Source organism: Nylanderia fulva, unplaced genomic scaffold, assembly GCF_048542155.1.
Source record: "Nylanderia fulva isolate GAGA-0341 unplaced genomic scaffold, ASM4854215v1 Scaffold1330, whole genome shotgun sequence".
NCBI lineage: Eukaryota > Metazoa > Arthropoda > Insecta > Hymenoptera > Formicidae > Nylanderia > Nylanderia fulva.
The window spans coordinates 1-13092 of record NW_028189549.1 but is presented as its reverse complement, the minus strand read 5'-3'; the positions used below and the strand labels follow the sequence as shown (position 1 = coordinate 13092).

The following is a 13092-nucleotide window of genomic DNA, read 5'->3' as shown; positions in this document are numbered from 1 at the left end:
CTTTTCTTTTACATTCTTCATTAACATTTTAAATCGCCTATCATTCGGAAATCGTACAAGATGATTTTTGGGGCCTATCTTGGAGGCAGTCAATTTAGGCGGATTCTTAAACTGACCACACTCTCTTATTCTTTTCAACTCACTCTCGCTTATCGTCTCAATCGTACACCTCCATTCCTCACTTTCCTCACGCTTTCACACGCACATTCAGTGACTTGCTCACAGGCTTCATCATTCTCTCCTTTACTTCCTCAACTTGTCACACTCGCACTTGCATATCCGCTCTCACTATTACCGCATAACTATCTCTTTCGTTTTAAATCTTTTTCACATTCACTTCCTGTACCTTTTCAATCACGCTCTTTTAAAACATTTTTCGCACTCACGCTCGCATAGCTCATTCCACTTCCCCCGTGGCTAAATCCGACTCGCTCGACGATACACTCATCCAGTTTACCCTGTATTCTCTCATTTTTCCCACAACATTTTCATCATTTGTTCCTCATATTCTCCCACATGCCAAGTATTTTCTCACTCGCACACTTTAAAATTTTGTTCGTCTCCGTAAACGGGAAATTTTACGGAATCTCGCACCAATTACTCTCATACACGTATCTCACTCACTTCCGCAACGCTCTCATTCTTCCCCTCATTCATTAATCAAGAACGAAAGTTAAGGTTCGAAGGCGATCAGATACCGCCCTAGTTCTAACCATAAACGATGCCAGCTAGCGATCCGCCGAGTTCCTCCGATGGACTCGGCGGGCAGCTTCCGGAAACCAAAAGTTTTGGGTTCCGGGGGAAAGTATGGTTGCAAAGCTGAACTTAAAGGAATTGACGGAAAGGGCACCACCAGGAGTGGACCCTGCGGCTTAATTTGACTTAAACGGGAAACCTCACCAGGCCCAGACACCGGAAGGTTGACAGGTTTGATAGCTCTTTCTTGATTCGGTGGGTGGTGGTGCATGGCCGTTCTTTGTTGGTGGAGCGATTTTTTGGTTCCGAGAAAAGAACGAGACTCTAGCCTGCTAAATAGGGGTACCTTATGGTATCGCGAAGGCCCCGGCTTCGGCTTGGCGGGTTTTTACTACCAACGTACAAACTAAATCTTTCTTAGAGGGACAGGCGGCTTCTAGCCGCACGAGACTTGAGCAATAACAGGTCTGTGATGCCCTTAGATGTTCTGGGCCCGCACGCGGCGCTACACTGAAGGAATCAGGCGTGTGTTCCCTGGCCGAAAGGCCCGGTAACCCGCTTGAAACTCCTTCGTGCTAGGGTATTGGGGCTTGCAATTGTTCCCCATGAACGAGGAATTCCCAGTAAGCGCGAGTCATAAGCTTGCGTGATTACTTCCCTGCCCTTTTTGTACACACCGCCCGTCGCTACTACCGATTTTGAATGATGTTAGTGAGGTCTTCGGACTTGGTGCGCGGCAATGTCCTCGGCTATTGCCGATGTTGCCGGGAAGATGACCAACCTTGATCATTCTAGAGGAAAGTAACAGTCGTAACAAGGTTCGTAGTGGTGAACCTGCGGAAGGATCATTAACGTCCGGAGGGGTAATCCTGCTGCTGCGTCGAGAGTCCTCTTTTTGGGAGAGACGCGCGCTCGCAGCAGTCGGCGACTGAATGGACGTGAAAAAGCGCTCTCAGAGAAAAAGAAAATAACGGATTGACGGAATTTGTTGGTTGTGTTTTGTATAACGACGGACGCCGTCGCGCCTCTCTGACCGAAAGTAGGTCGGCAAGCAGAGCAGCGCGCCCGGCGGTTGTTTCGACGACGATTCGGAGCGAGACGCTTCGCGATCACGCTCGTGTGGGTGCCATTCTCCGGCCCCCCACACACAGAAGCGTCGATTCGGCGTTGAGCGCGAAACCGGGGGTAACCTATGCCCGCGCACGCGTGTGTGCAGCACCCACGACGTTCGTCGACGCGCGCCCTCCCCCGTTGTCGCGGGGCAGCGGTCAGCGTGCGAGAACACACGGTTGTGCGAACCGCGAGTGCCGAGCGAGAGGACCCCCATATTATTATTATAATATATATAAAACACAGAAAAGGGATCGTTTATATTTCGCCCAATCGGGTAAAAGGTGTCGGTCCGAGGGTTTTCTTAAAAGGGAGCTTTCGCCCGGTCTCCGTTGGGGAAAAACGTTTTCCGAACGAAAAAACCACAACTTATCTTGTGCCGTTACCCCTTCCCTGGCGGGAGGCGGGGGGCCCGCGGGGCGTCTTGGGGACGCCCCGCACAGGGATCGAAGACCCAAACCACGATTATTCCTCTCTCTTGCCGAGAAAAGGGCCCAAACGAGGGGTTTAAAACGGGGAAGGCCTTTTCTTCGCGAACGAAAAAAAATTTCCCAAACGTTTACCCTGAAGGGTGGATAAATTGGCTGGGGGTCGATGAAAAAACGCAGAATTGCGCTTCAACTTGTAAACTGAGGAAAACAGAAATCAAATTTTCAAACCGCACCTTGCGGCCCGGTACAATTCCCGGGGACCAGACGGGATGGGGGTTTCTTTTTTGGGCCCCCCAAAAATGCTTGCCCCCGGAAAGGGGCGGGGCACGGCCACGAGGGCGGGCGACCAAAAAGGAGGGGCCGCGCGCGTGGCGGTCCCCTGTAAAAAACTTAAAATGGGTGTCCGAGCGATGTTGGACTTTTTCGTTCGGGGGTGTTGTCCCGCGGGTTGGGCCCCCGGCGGGGGAAAAATCATGGGCCCGTTGAAAGGGACACCCCAAAATTTTTAATAATAATAATAATGAGCGGGGGAGAAGCGCAAAAGGTTTTGAAAAATTTTGGCAACGCGCCCCCAAGGGGAATGCTGCGGGGAATTTAAGGGGGGGAGCGTTTTTTGGTATCCAAGTCGGGGGTTGTTACGCGAGACCCGAGGAGAAATGGAGGGAGAGAAAAGAGCGGGGCGAAAAAGGGAGCAAAAAAAGGGCCCAAAAAAAAAGGGTTTCGGGAAAGGTTTGAAGGCACCGTTTTCCCCTTAGAGGGCGGGGGTGGTCGTTGTTCCGAAAGGGGGTAGCGTTTTGTCTACCGTTCTCCTCTCCTTTACATCACACGATGACCGGATGCCCCTCGCACTCTGTGCCGCGGTCTCTGGGTTTGCGTTTTGCGTTTCGCGGTCTTATGGAGGCCCTTGCCCGAACACCAAAACGGTTTTTTACGGAGAAAGAAAAAAAACCGGCCCCGTCGTCGCCGGGGAGAGGGCTTTCGTAATCCTTTACCTCTTTAGGAGAAGGGTTTTAAAATCGGGGGGCCGACCCGGGGTGTCCGGTCCAGGGAAATTTTGTAAAGCAAAAAAAAAGGGGACCCCCGCGCCCCCGTGGTACTCGTCGAATCGATTCACCCAAAATTTTCCCGTATAAAAAAGAAAAGGAGACCCGGGAGAATTTTCAAACCCCCGCGATTACCCGTCTCCATTCCCCCAAGCGTGTTTTGTGGGGTTAGCCCCCGGGGGAAAAGATTTGCCTTCTCGGTTTTTCTTTGGGGCCCCCGCTGCTGCTCCCCTCGTTCGCCCGCTCTTCTCTTCCCTTTTTTAATATTTTTATAGGGGAAAGAGCCCGACGATGAGCGACGCGGGGAGGAAAAAAAGGGCCTACAAAAAAACTCACATGCGAGGGACCTCAGAGAAGGCGAGATTCCCCGCTAAATTTTAAGCATATTTTTAAAGGGGAAAAAAAAAAGGGGGAAAAAAATAACCGGGAAATTTCCTTAGTAGGGGCGAGCAAACGGGAAAAAGAGCCCAGAACCGAACCCCGGGGGTTTCCCGCCGAAGGGAAATGTGGGTTTTTTGGGAGGCCCGTTATCCCGGGGGCCCGGGCCGTCGGCCCAATTTCCATTTTAAATGGGACCATTTACCCGTAGGGGGTTTGCCTTTACCCGGGCCCGGGTTTTTGCGCGCCTGGGAGGCCCTCCCAGATGGGGTTGCTTGAGAGTGCAGTTTAAAAGTGGCTGGTAAACCCCATCAAAGGCTAAATACGACCCCCCGGAGACCGTTTGGGCGAACAATTTCCCGTGGGGAAAAAATTTGAAAAAAAATTTGAAGAGGGGTTTTCAAGAGAAAGTAAAACCCGGTTCGGGGGAAAACCTAAAAAAACCCCCAAAAGATCGAACGGGGAGATTCATGTCAGGGGCCCCGGGGCCCTTCGCGTCGGTCGGCGTTTTTGTCCCGGGGAAAGTCCTTGCGGCTCGCGGGGGGCGGGGCACGCTCCCCGTGCGCCGTTTGTCCGGCGTCGTCGCGTGCACTTTTCCCCAAGTAGAAACGTCGGGGACCCCGGGGGTTTGCCGGTCTACGGCCCGGGTGCGGGGCTGTCGCGTCCCGGTTTTAAAAAACGGCACCCCGAACAAACCCTCGGTCGCCCCCCCCCCCCTGCTCGGGGTACGCGCAAGGTATCGGGGACCGAACTTTTCACGTTGGTCGAGACCGTGGGCAAGCGCGCGAGGGTTTACTGGGGGGTTAGGGAAATTTCCCGGCCGCCCCCGGGTCCTGGCCGCTTTTGTTTACAGTAGGGACCCCTTGGGACGGGCCCGCAAACCGTCCCCCCGCGGTCTCGCAGGGGGAACGATACCGGTCGGGCGCCTACTACTTGGGACTCTTAGGCCCCGTCTTGAAACAGGGGCCCAAAGGAGTTTTTAAACATGTAGCGAGTCATTGGGACTTGTCGCGGACCCAAAAAGGCCCTAATGAAAATGAAGGCGGGGCCCGGCCGACGACCTAGGGAGGGTGGGCCCGTTTGCAGCGGCCCTCGCCCCTCCCCGGGGGGTCTCGTTTTTAAACGCGAGAAGAGGCGCCCCAGAGGGGACAAGTTTGGGGCCCGAAAAATGGGAACTATGCCTTTGGTTTAGGGGCGAAAATCAGGGGAAAACTTGGTGGAGGTTTCCCTTTTCGATTCGACGTTTCAAAACGATCGTCGGAACTGGGATAGGGGCGAAAGGGTAATCGAAAAAAAACTAGTAAACTGGTTTTTTCCCCCGAAGTTTCCCCCAGGGTAGTGGCACTCGGCCGTTCCCCACGGGAAAGCGCGCGAGTTCCCTTGGTTAAAGCGAAAGATTTGAGGCCCCTTGGGGCCCAAACGCCTCAAATATTCTCAAAATTTAAAGGGGGAGATTCTGGCTTTTTTTAAAATTTTGAACCCCGAGCCCTTTTCGGATCAGAGTGCCAAGTGGGTTATTTTTGGTAAGAGAACTGGCGCTGTGGATAACCAAAACGCAGAGTTAAGGCGCCCAACTCGAGCTCATGGGACACCATGAAAGGCGTTGGTTGCTTAAGACAGCGGACGGTGGCCATGGAAGTCGGAATCCGTAAGGAGTGTGTAACAATCACCTGCGAAGCAACTAGCCCTGAAAAATGGATGGCGTGAAGCGTCGAGCCTATACTTGCCGTCAGCGCAAGTGGGGCGGAAACCCGGGAGCGGGCGTTAGTCTTCTCTCGCGTCGTCACGAAGCCCTGACGAGTAGGGGGTTCGCGACGGTGAGCGCAGAAGGGTCTGGGGCGCGAGCTGCCTGGAGCCCCCGTCGGTACAAATCTTGGTGGTAGTAGCAAATACTCCAGCGAGGCCCTGGAGGACTGACGTGGAGAAGGGTTTCGTGTGAACAGCCGTTGCACACGAGTCAGTCGATCCAAGCCCTAGGAGAAATCCTATGTCAATGAGGGGCGTACAATATACTCGAGTGTCGAGAAAAAAATTTAAAAAAATATTATACGAAAGACACACACGCCACGTCGGGCGAAGGGAATCCGGTTCCTATTCCGGAACCCGGCAGCGGAACCGCATACAATTCGGGCCCCTCGTAAGAGTGTTCGTCGAGGTAACCCAAAATGACCTGGAGACGCCGTCGGGAGATCCGGGAAGAGTTTTCTTTTTCTGCTATAAGCGTTCGAGTTCCCTGGAAACCTCTAGCAGGGAGATAGAGGTTGGGAACGCGAAGAGCACCGCAGTTGCGGCCGGGGTCGGATCTTTCCCTCGGACCTTGAAAATCCAGGAGAGGGCCAGTGGAGGTGTCGCGCCGAGTCGTACCCATTCCGCAGCAGGTCCAAGGTAAAAACCTCTAGCGATAGAATAATGTAGGTAAGGGAAGTCGGCAAATTTGGGTCCGTAACTCGGAATAAGGATTGGCTTGAGGAGCGGGGGTGTCGGGTTGGTCGGGAAGCGGGTCTGGTGGACGTGCGGGCCTGGGCGAGGTGAACGGTCGGCGTTCCGCGCCCGGGCCGGGATCCGAGCTCGGTCCCGTGCCTTGGCCCCCCGCGGATCTTCCTTGCTGCGAGGTTCCGTGGCGGCCGCGAGCCCTCGTGGTCGTCCTCTTCGGCCGCCATTCAACGCTCAGCTCAGAAAATGGCACGGACTAGGGGAATCGACTGTCTAATTAAAACAAAGCCCTTGCGATGGCCCTCGGGGGTTGAGCAATGTGATTTGCCCAGTGTCTGAAGTCACGTGAAGAAATTAAGAGGCGGGTTAAAAGGGCCCTAAGTTTAGATCTGTTGTCCGGCGTAGTAATTAGCAGGTATGGCGCTGTAAGGGGGAAATCCAGGTGTGGATCCGAAGTAGGGAAAAGGGGGGAAACCCATGAGGGCTTCTAGTGGGATAAAGCTACTATACGGGATTAAATTCAAGAGATATCGTTTAGAGAGAAAAATTTAAAGTGTACGTACCTGGCATCGAAAATTCTAGCAGTTCGATGTCCTATGTTCAAGTGGCGTTCACTCCATGGGCGGACACAGCTCTGAACAAGAAAAAAAAAGACTTATCCAACGTACTACACTAAAAAGCGGATTCAAGACTAATCCCTTGCGGTATGATTGTTAAGCCTGTAATGAAAGGACAATTTAAACGTGTGGGAATGTGCAAAGAAAAACTTACAAAGAAATGGACTCCGTGTAATTAAAGACATAAGGATAAAAAGACATGTAGAAATGTGGGGAGACAGAGGCATTCTAGTGAAACGGAAGGTGGAAAACGAATTAAAAAAGATCCATCAGATAATATAAGACATTAAGTATGTGGCGTGGCTAAAAACAGAGCTGCCTAAGAAAACTGGACCCGTATGATAGTAGATGGACTGAAGAAAAGTCTGTCCACCATAGCAGTTTATCGAACAATTTTAGTCTAAAATGTTTGAAACTTGGAATCGCCAAGCAGAAATAACAAGCGGTGAATACAGATACCAACACATTTTGTTAAAACCGAAATACTAATAACTGGTAATAGAGGTGACGGAGAGAGAAGAAGAAAACTCTTGGAGCAAGAACGACTATATATTGACTGGAGATCATACAAGGTTAATGATTACTTATGCCTTGACTAGGTGCTTCCGTTGTCTAGGCTTAAGGCCACAGTGTTAACACTGCAAGGAAAAGACCCCCACTTGTGGACACTGTGGGTGGGGGGGGCGGGCCATATAAGCACCAATTGCTCAGAGAGAGAGAGAAATCTGCAGTCTGCGCTAATTGTACAAGAGCTAAAGGAAAGACACACATTCATACTGTAAGTGACAAGAGATGCCCGGAGTATCTAAGAGTAACTGAAATCGTAAAGAATAAAATAGATTATACATAATGATAAATTCTTTCAAATAAATGTTGGCCGTTCGCAGACGGCATCATACGAATTAAGATTAAAAGTAGAGGAACAAGGCATTGATGTGTGTCTGATACAAGAACCATACGTATTCCAAGGACAAGTCAAAGGCTGCGCTTCACTTGGTGCAAGAGTTGTTCAAAGTAATAAGGTGACAGATACAAAAGCTGCTATAGTTGTATATAATCAGGAAATAACTGTCACAAAAATCGAACAGTTTACGGACGAACATATAGCTTGCGCACATATAGTACATAATGAAGTAAACTTATATTTGGTATCAGTTTATTGTCAATTTTCCATGGAGCTAAACTATTTTATTAATAAGTTGGAGACTATAATAGAAACGTTCAAAAGCCACGACATGATCATATCAATGGACTCCAATGCTCACTCCAAAACTTGGTACTGCAAAGAGAACGACGCGAAAGGCGAATTACTCGAGGATTTCCTAATAAATAAAAATGTATACATTTTGAATCAGCCTGGAAACGAACCAACGTTCTCTACTATAATAGGAGAGGCCAATATAGACTTGACTGTGGTGAATAGTGGAGTCCTGAAGGATATTAATGATTGGAAGGTCTTCCCGAAAATGACTTCCTCAGACCATAATTGTATATACTTTGAACATAACAACAATAAAATTCAGAAACAAATCAGGTAATCACAGGACAACTCTATAACTTAAAGAAGGTCAATTGGGATCAGTTTGGCGATGTTATTAAATCAGAACTCAATGGGACCTTTTGTAAAGAAATCACAAATACAAGTCCGGAGAACGCCGTTAATCTATTTAATAGAAAGATTGATCTTATATGCAGTAGCAATCTAAGTAGGAGAAGACCTCTGTCTAGGAAAACAGTACCGTGGTAGAGCGAACAACTGACCAACTTAAAGAAAAGATTGGCGGCATCTCGTAAAGGAAGCGTAAACGGTACAGGAAACTTAAATATGAAAAGGCCGTATGAATACAGTTTTTGATATATACTGCAGACTAAGAAGGGACTACAAGAGAGAGATTGGAAAGGCAAAAAAGGACTCGTGAATGATTTACGTGAACCGGAACACTACGAAAAACCCTTGGGGACTGGCATACAAGCTAATGATGGGAAAGATTAAAAATAGTAATATCCTAAGTACGATTAAATTAGGTAGCGATTTTACACTGATTGGACTTCATCGGCGAAGAGACTTTTGGAAACATTAATGCCGGATGGAGAGGAAAGTACAGAAGCAGAGGATTCACAAACATAAAGAACAGATATAGCAATACTTAAACTACAATATGGAACAGGAAATAAGCAATGGACGAAATAGATGAAGCAATTAAAAGAACAAAGAAGAAAAAGTTCCTGAGTACGGATAAAATAACAGCGGGAAATATAAAATAGTTTGGAAGGCAGCACCAAACGCACTTTACTCACTCTTCAACACACATGCTTTGATAAAAACAAGCTTTCCAAAGCAATGGAAACAGGCGGATTTAAAACTGCTGCTCAAAAGCCCTGAAAAGGATCCGAGCGAGTCCTAAATCGTACAGGCCAATCTCACTGTTGTCAGTTGTTGGGAAAGTGTACGAAAGAATCATGGTACAACGTTTCAAGGTAATTTACGAAAGTCTAGAAATGTGCTCCGACAATCAATATGGCTTCATAAAGGGACAATCACGGAGGACGCAATATGCAGAGCGGTCAGCAGCGTGAAATCGGCCGAATCAAAGTACGTAATGGGCATATTTGTCGATATAAGTAGAGCATTCGACAATCTTTCTTGGATTGGGATTTTGGAAGGGAACGTGAGGGGTTTAAACCGTCGTGAGACAGGTTAGTTTTACCCTAATGATGACTAGTCATTGCGATGATAGTAATCCGGCTCAGTAAGAGAGGACCGAAGGTTCAGGGCAGTTGGTTGCACGCACTGGTGAGCGGCCGGTGGTGCGAAGCGACATACGTGGGTTAGCCTGAACGCTTCTAAAGCAGTAGCCTCTCCAGTCGAATGGGTGGCAAAATCTCTAGGAGTTCGTGAGTCGAAAGGCCCGCCAATGTGTCAAAAAAAATGTGACACAATAGGCGGCGGTACTGGGCCGGTCGTCGAACCGAGCCCGGTTGACGTTACGGGCGAATCGCCCGTCGCGGGATCTAACCGCTACGCCGGCACGGAGTCTAACGGTCGATCATGGGTTTCGCAAGTTCGATGTCGGACCGGAATCGTATGTAGACGACTTAGGTACCTGGCGGGATGTTGTACTCGGTAGAGCAGTTACCACGCCGCGAATCTGTTGAGACTCAGCCCTAGGGTTGGGGACTTCGTCTTGTCGGTTAGACGAGACTTCCACACGTTCGACGGCGAAGGCAAGCAACACGCCGCGAAACGACGGGCTGGAAAAATGTCTCGTCGCCTGGCGGAAAGCAAAACGCGCGAACGGATTTGGAAAAAGTCTTGCTCGCCGGCGAAAAAGCCAACCACGCGCGAACGGACTTGGAAAAATTTCTCGCTCGGCCGCGAAAGCAACATCGCCGGCAAACGACTTGAAAATTTTTCTCGCTTCGCCGGCGAAAGCAATACGCCGCGAACGGACTTGGAAGAATTTTCGCTCGACCGGCGAAAGCAACACGCCGAGAGCAAACTTGGAAGAATTTGTCGCTCGTCCGGCGAAAGCAACACGCCGCGAGATGCGAACTTGAAAAAAAGCGGCTTGTGCGGCTGGGGGGTCGCCCGCCAACAAAAGCAACACGCCGCGATCGGGACTTGGGTAACGGGCGGCGCGTGCGCCGGAGGTGTCGCCTGCCAACGAATGCAAACAAGCCGCGATCGGGACTGCGGGTACAAGCGGCGCGTGCCGCCGGAGGGTCGCCCGCCAACGAAAGCAAACACGCCGCGTCGGAGTGGGGCACGGGCGCGGCGTGCCGCAGGAGGTTTGTTCGCCGCACTTACAAAAGCAAAAGCCGCGATACGGGACTTTTGGTATGGGCAACGGTTGCGGCCCGGAGGTGTCGCACGCTAACCCAAGGGCAACACGCCGCTATCGGCCTGGAAAAATTTCTCGCTTGACGCCGAGGAGAGCAACGCGCCGCGAGCGAACTTGCGCCTGTTCCCGAGTTCTCGCTTGTACCGCTAACGAGCGAGCTAAATGAGATTAATTAAATGAGGACGCCTCGGAAAGTTTATTCGTGCAAACACTCCGGCTTCGCTTATCGGCATCCTGCCTGCATTCGTCCACGTATCGGTCGTAGAATCTCGAAATTGTGCATCCGACGAGTGGTAAGCCGTAAATTAGCAGATATCGTAATAATCGTGTCGCGCGGTCGTGCTGGAGCGTCGAAAGTACGAAACCTTTGTCCGAAACGATTTTCCGTATCGTCGGACATTATCTCCTCGTAGCGGCGCTACTCGCCGTCAAGTGCCCCGGAGGTACCGCCGGCGGGCGAACGGACTTGGTGAAATCATTCGGTCGTCCGGAGGTGTCGCCGTCCCGGAGGTGCCGTCCGTCACCCAAGTTGACGCCGGCCGTTATGTGGTGCCGCACGTATAAATCACGCCCCGTAACGAGCCGTCTCGGTTGCCGCGCGCGTGATTTCGCATCGGGCGAGTGTTCCGTACCGTAATCGCGGTCACCGCAGCTTGCGTGTTGCGTATCATCCGTAATAATTCGAAATATATGCTCTCCGACACGTGGGTTTGAGAGACACGTTTCGAGTTTAGTAATCGGACAGCGCCCTCATGTCGAGCGAGCGCCGATATAGTAAGTAACTTTCTTCGTCCGAAACGTTTTTACGTAGCCTCTCCTCGTTGCGCGCGCCGTAAATCGTCGTTAAGTGTTCCGGAGGTACCGCCGGCGGTCGTCTGACTTCGAGAGATCATATCGAGTCGTCCGGAGGTTGCCGCGGGCCCCGCCCGGAGGTTTTGTCGCCGGTAGGCCGTAGTCCCGGGAGTGTCGCCCGGCCCGGAGGTGTCGCCCGGCCAGGAGGTGCCCGCACGACCCGGAGGTGCCGCCCGGCCCGGAGGTATCGTCGGGGTTATTACCTTATTTGTCCCGGCATTTCGTTTGTTTCCTTCTTAATTAATGCTAATTATCGTTGTTTGACATTCGCCATACGGCTATCGTGATAATATTTTATCGTACAATAGGACTTTTCGATCGTTTCGCTCTCCGCGACTAATGTCTCGATTGAACGCGCCTTTCGGCGCTCGCGCTCGCATACGGCCGTGCGTAGGACCGTGCGTCGCCGACCGCCTGGCCGGCCGGTTGGGTACTATAAGAGATACGTCGCGCTCGGCGCGTCGAACGAGTCGAGCGAGTCCGGACGAGTCGTAAACGTACTTTCTCGAGTCTCTCGCCACTCCGGCGTGTTTCGACCGCTCTCCGTACCGTCGCCGACCGCTTGGCCGGTCGGTTGGGTACTATAAGAGGTAGGAGAGATTAATATTGTACGTGTCGCGCTCTCGACGTTGACAAACGAAGAATCGCCCGAACGGGTCGAGAACGGATTTTGTCGAGTCGCGACTCTGACACGGAGAGAACATTTATATAAAATGTTTGATTTGGAAACCACGAATATATTAAAATAATATACGATCGTCGCAGAACGCGCCCGCCGACAAGTCTTCTCATGCTTGGAGGTTGCGTGTCTCGCGAGAAGTACGTTCGACTCTCGCGTCGTCTCGTATTCCTCTTCGCCGGGGATTACGGTGCGGCTTCTTCTCGTTCGTCGCCGAACGCGCGCAAAAATTAACGCACACTTATTTATTACGAGCACAGCATTGCCCACGAGTCGGTGTCGCAAGACCGAATGGCTCTTATGTGGCTGCGGCACGCCTCTAGTGTGTTGGCCGCGCGGTTCCCTCTCGTTTCGTACGCAGCAGCGGAATCGTCGCGCTTACCGAGCATCTAACTCCACGGATACGAGTTGCGGGAAGAGTTGCTTCTTCCCGGCTCGCTTTGTACGCAGTGCCAAAAATCTTTTGGCTGGTCGGAGTCGTGTGCAGATTAAAAGCGTACGAACCAGGACGCGAACAGTCCTCGACGTCTAACAGCCCATCGCATCGGTCGATCTAGCGTCAGGGTGAATCGCGCGGTTCTCTCGCGACGCGATCATAACATTTGGGACGAATAAGAACACGGAAGTATTTGGATCTGTGGATTTTGAAACAGAGATGAGGAGGGAAAGAAGAGAAGCGGCGGGTCGGGGGTACTCTCGCCTCCGTCGTTCTCTCGTACCGCTTTTACTTAATCGCGTTAAACACAGCAGAGAAGTGGTCGCAGACCGGCTGAGCAAGACGGGCAAATGAACTGGACACCATACGCGCGTGTCGCGCGGCGCGGCGGTGGTTCGGCATCGAACGCGCGCGCGCGCGAAAAGAGCTAGCGACGAGTCTTCGGGCTCGCTCGCGGATTACTCCCTTGCGAGTGTACGAAAACGAGCTCCTGTTGATCCTGCCAGTAGTCATATGCTTGTCTCAAGATTTTTACCATGCATGTTCAGTGCAGGCCGAAATTAAGGTTGAACCCG

At 51.3% G+C, this 13092-nt stretch overlaps 2 pseudogenes; both read left to right on the top strand.

Annotated features, from left to right (window-relative positions):
• The first annotated feature begins 478 nt into the window (after positions 1–478).
• Positions 479–1540, top strand: LOC146724418 (small subunit ribosomal RNA; annotated as a pseudogene).
• Positions 1541–3646: 2106 nt separating this feature from the next.
• LOC146724417 (large subunit ribosomal RNA) lies at positions 3647–6059 on the top strand (annotated as a pseudogene).
• The last annotated feature ends 7033 nt before the right edge of the window (positions 6060–13092 follow it).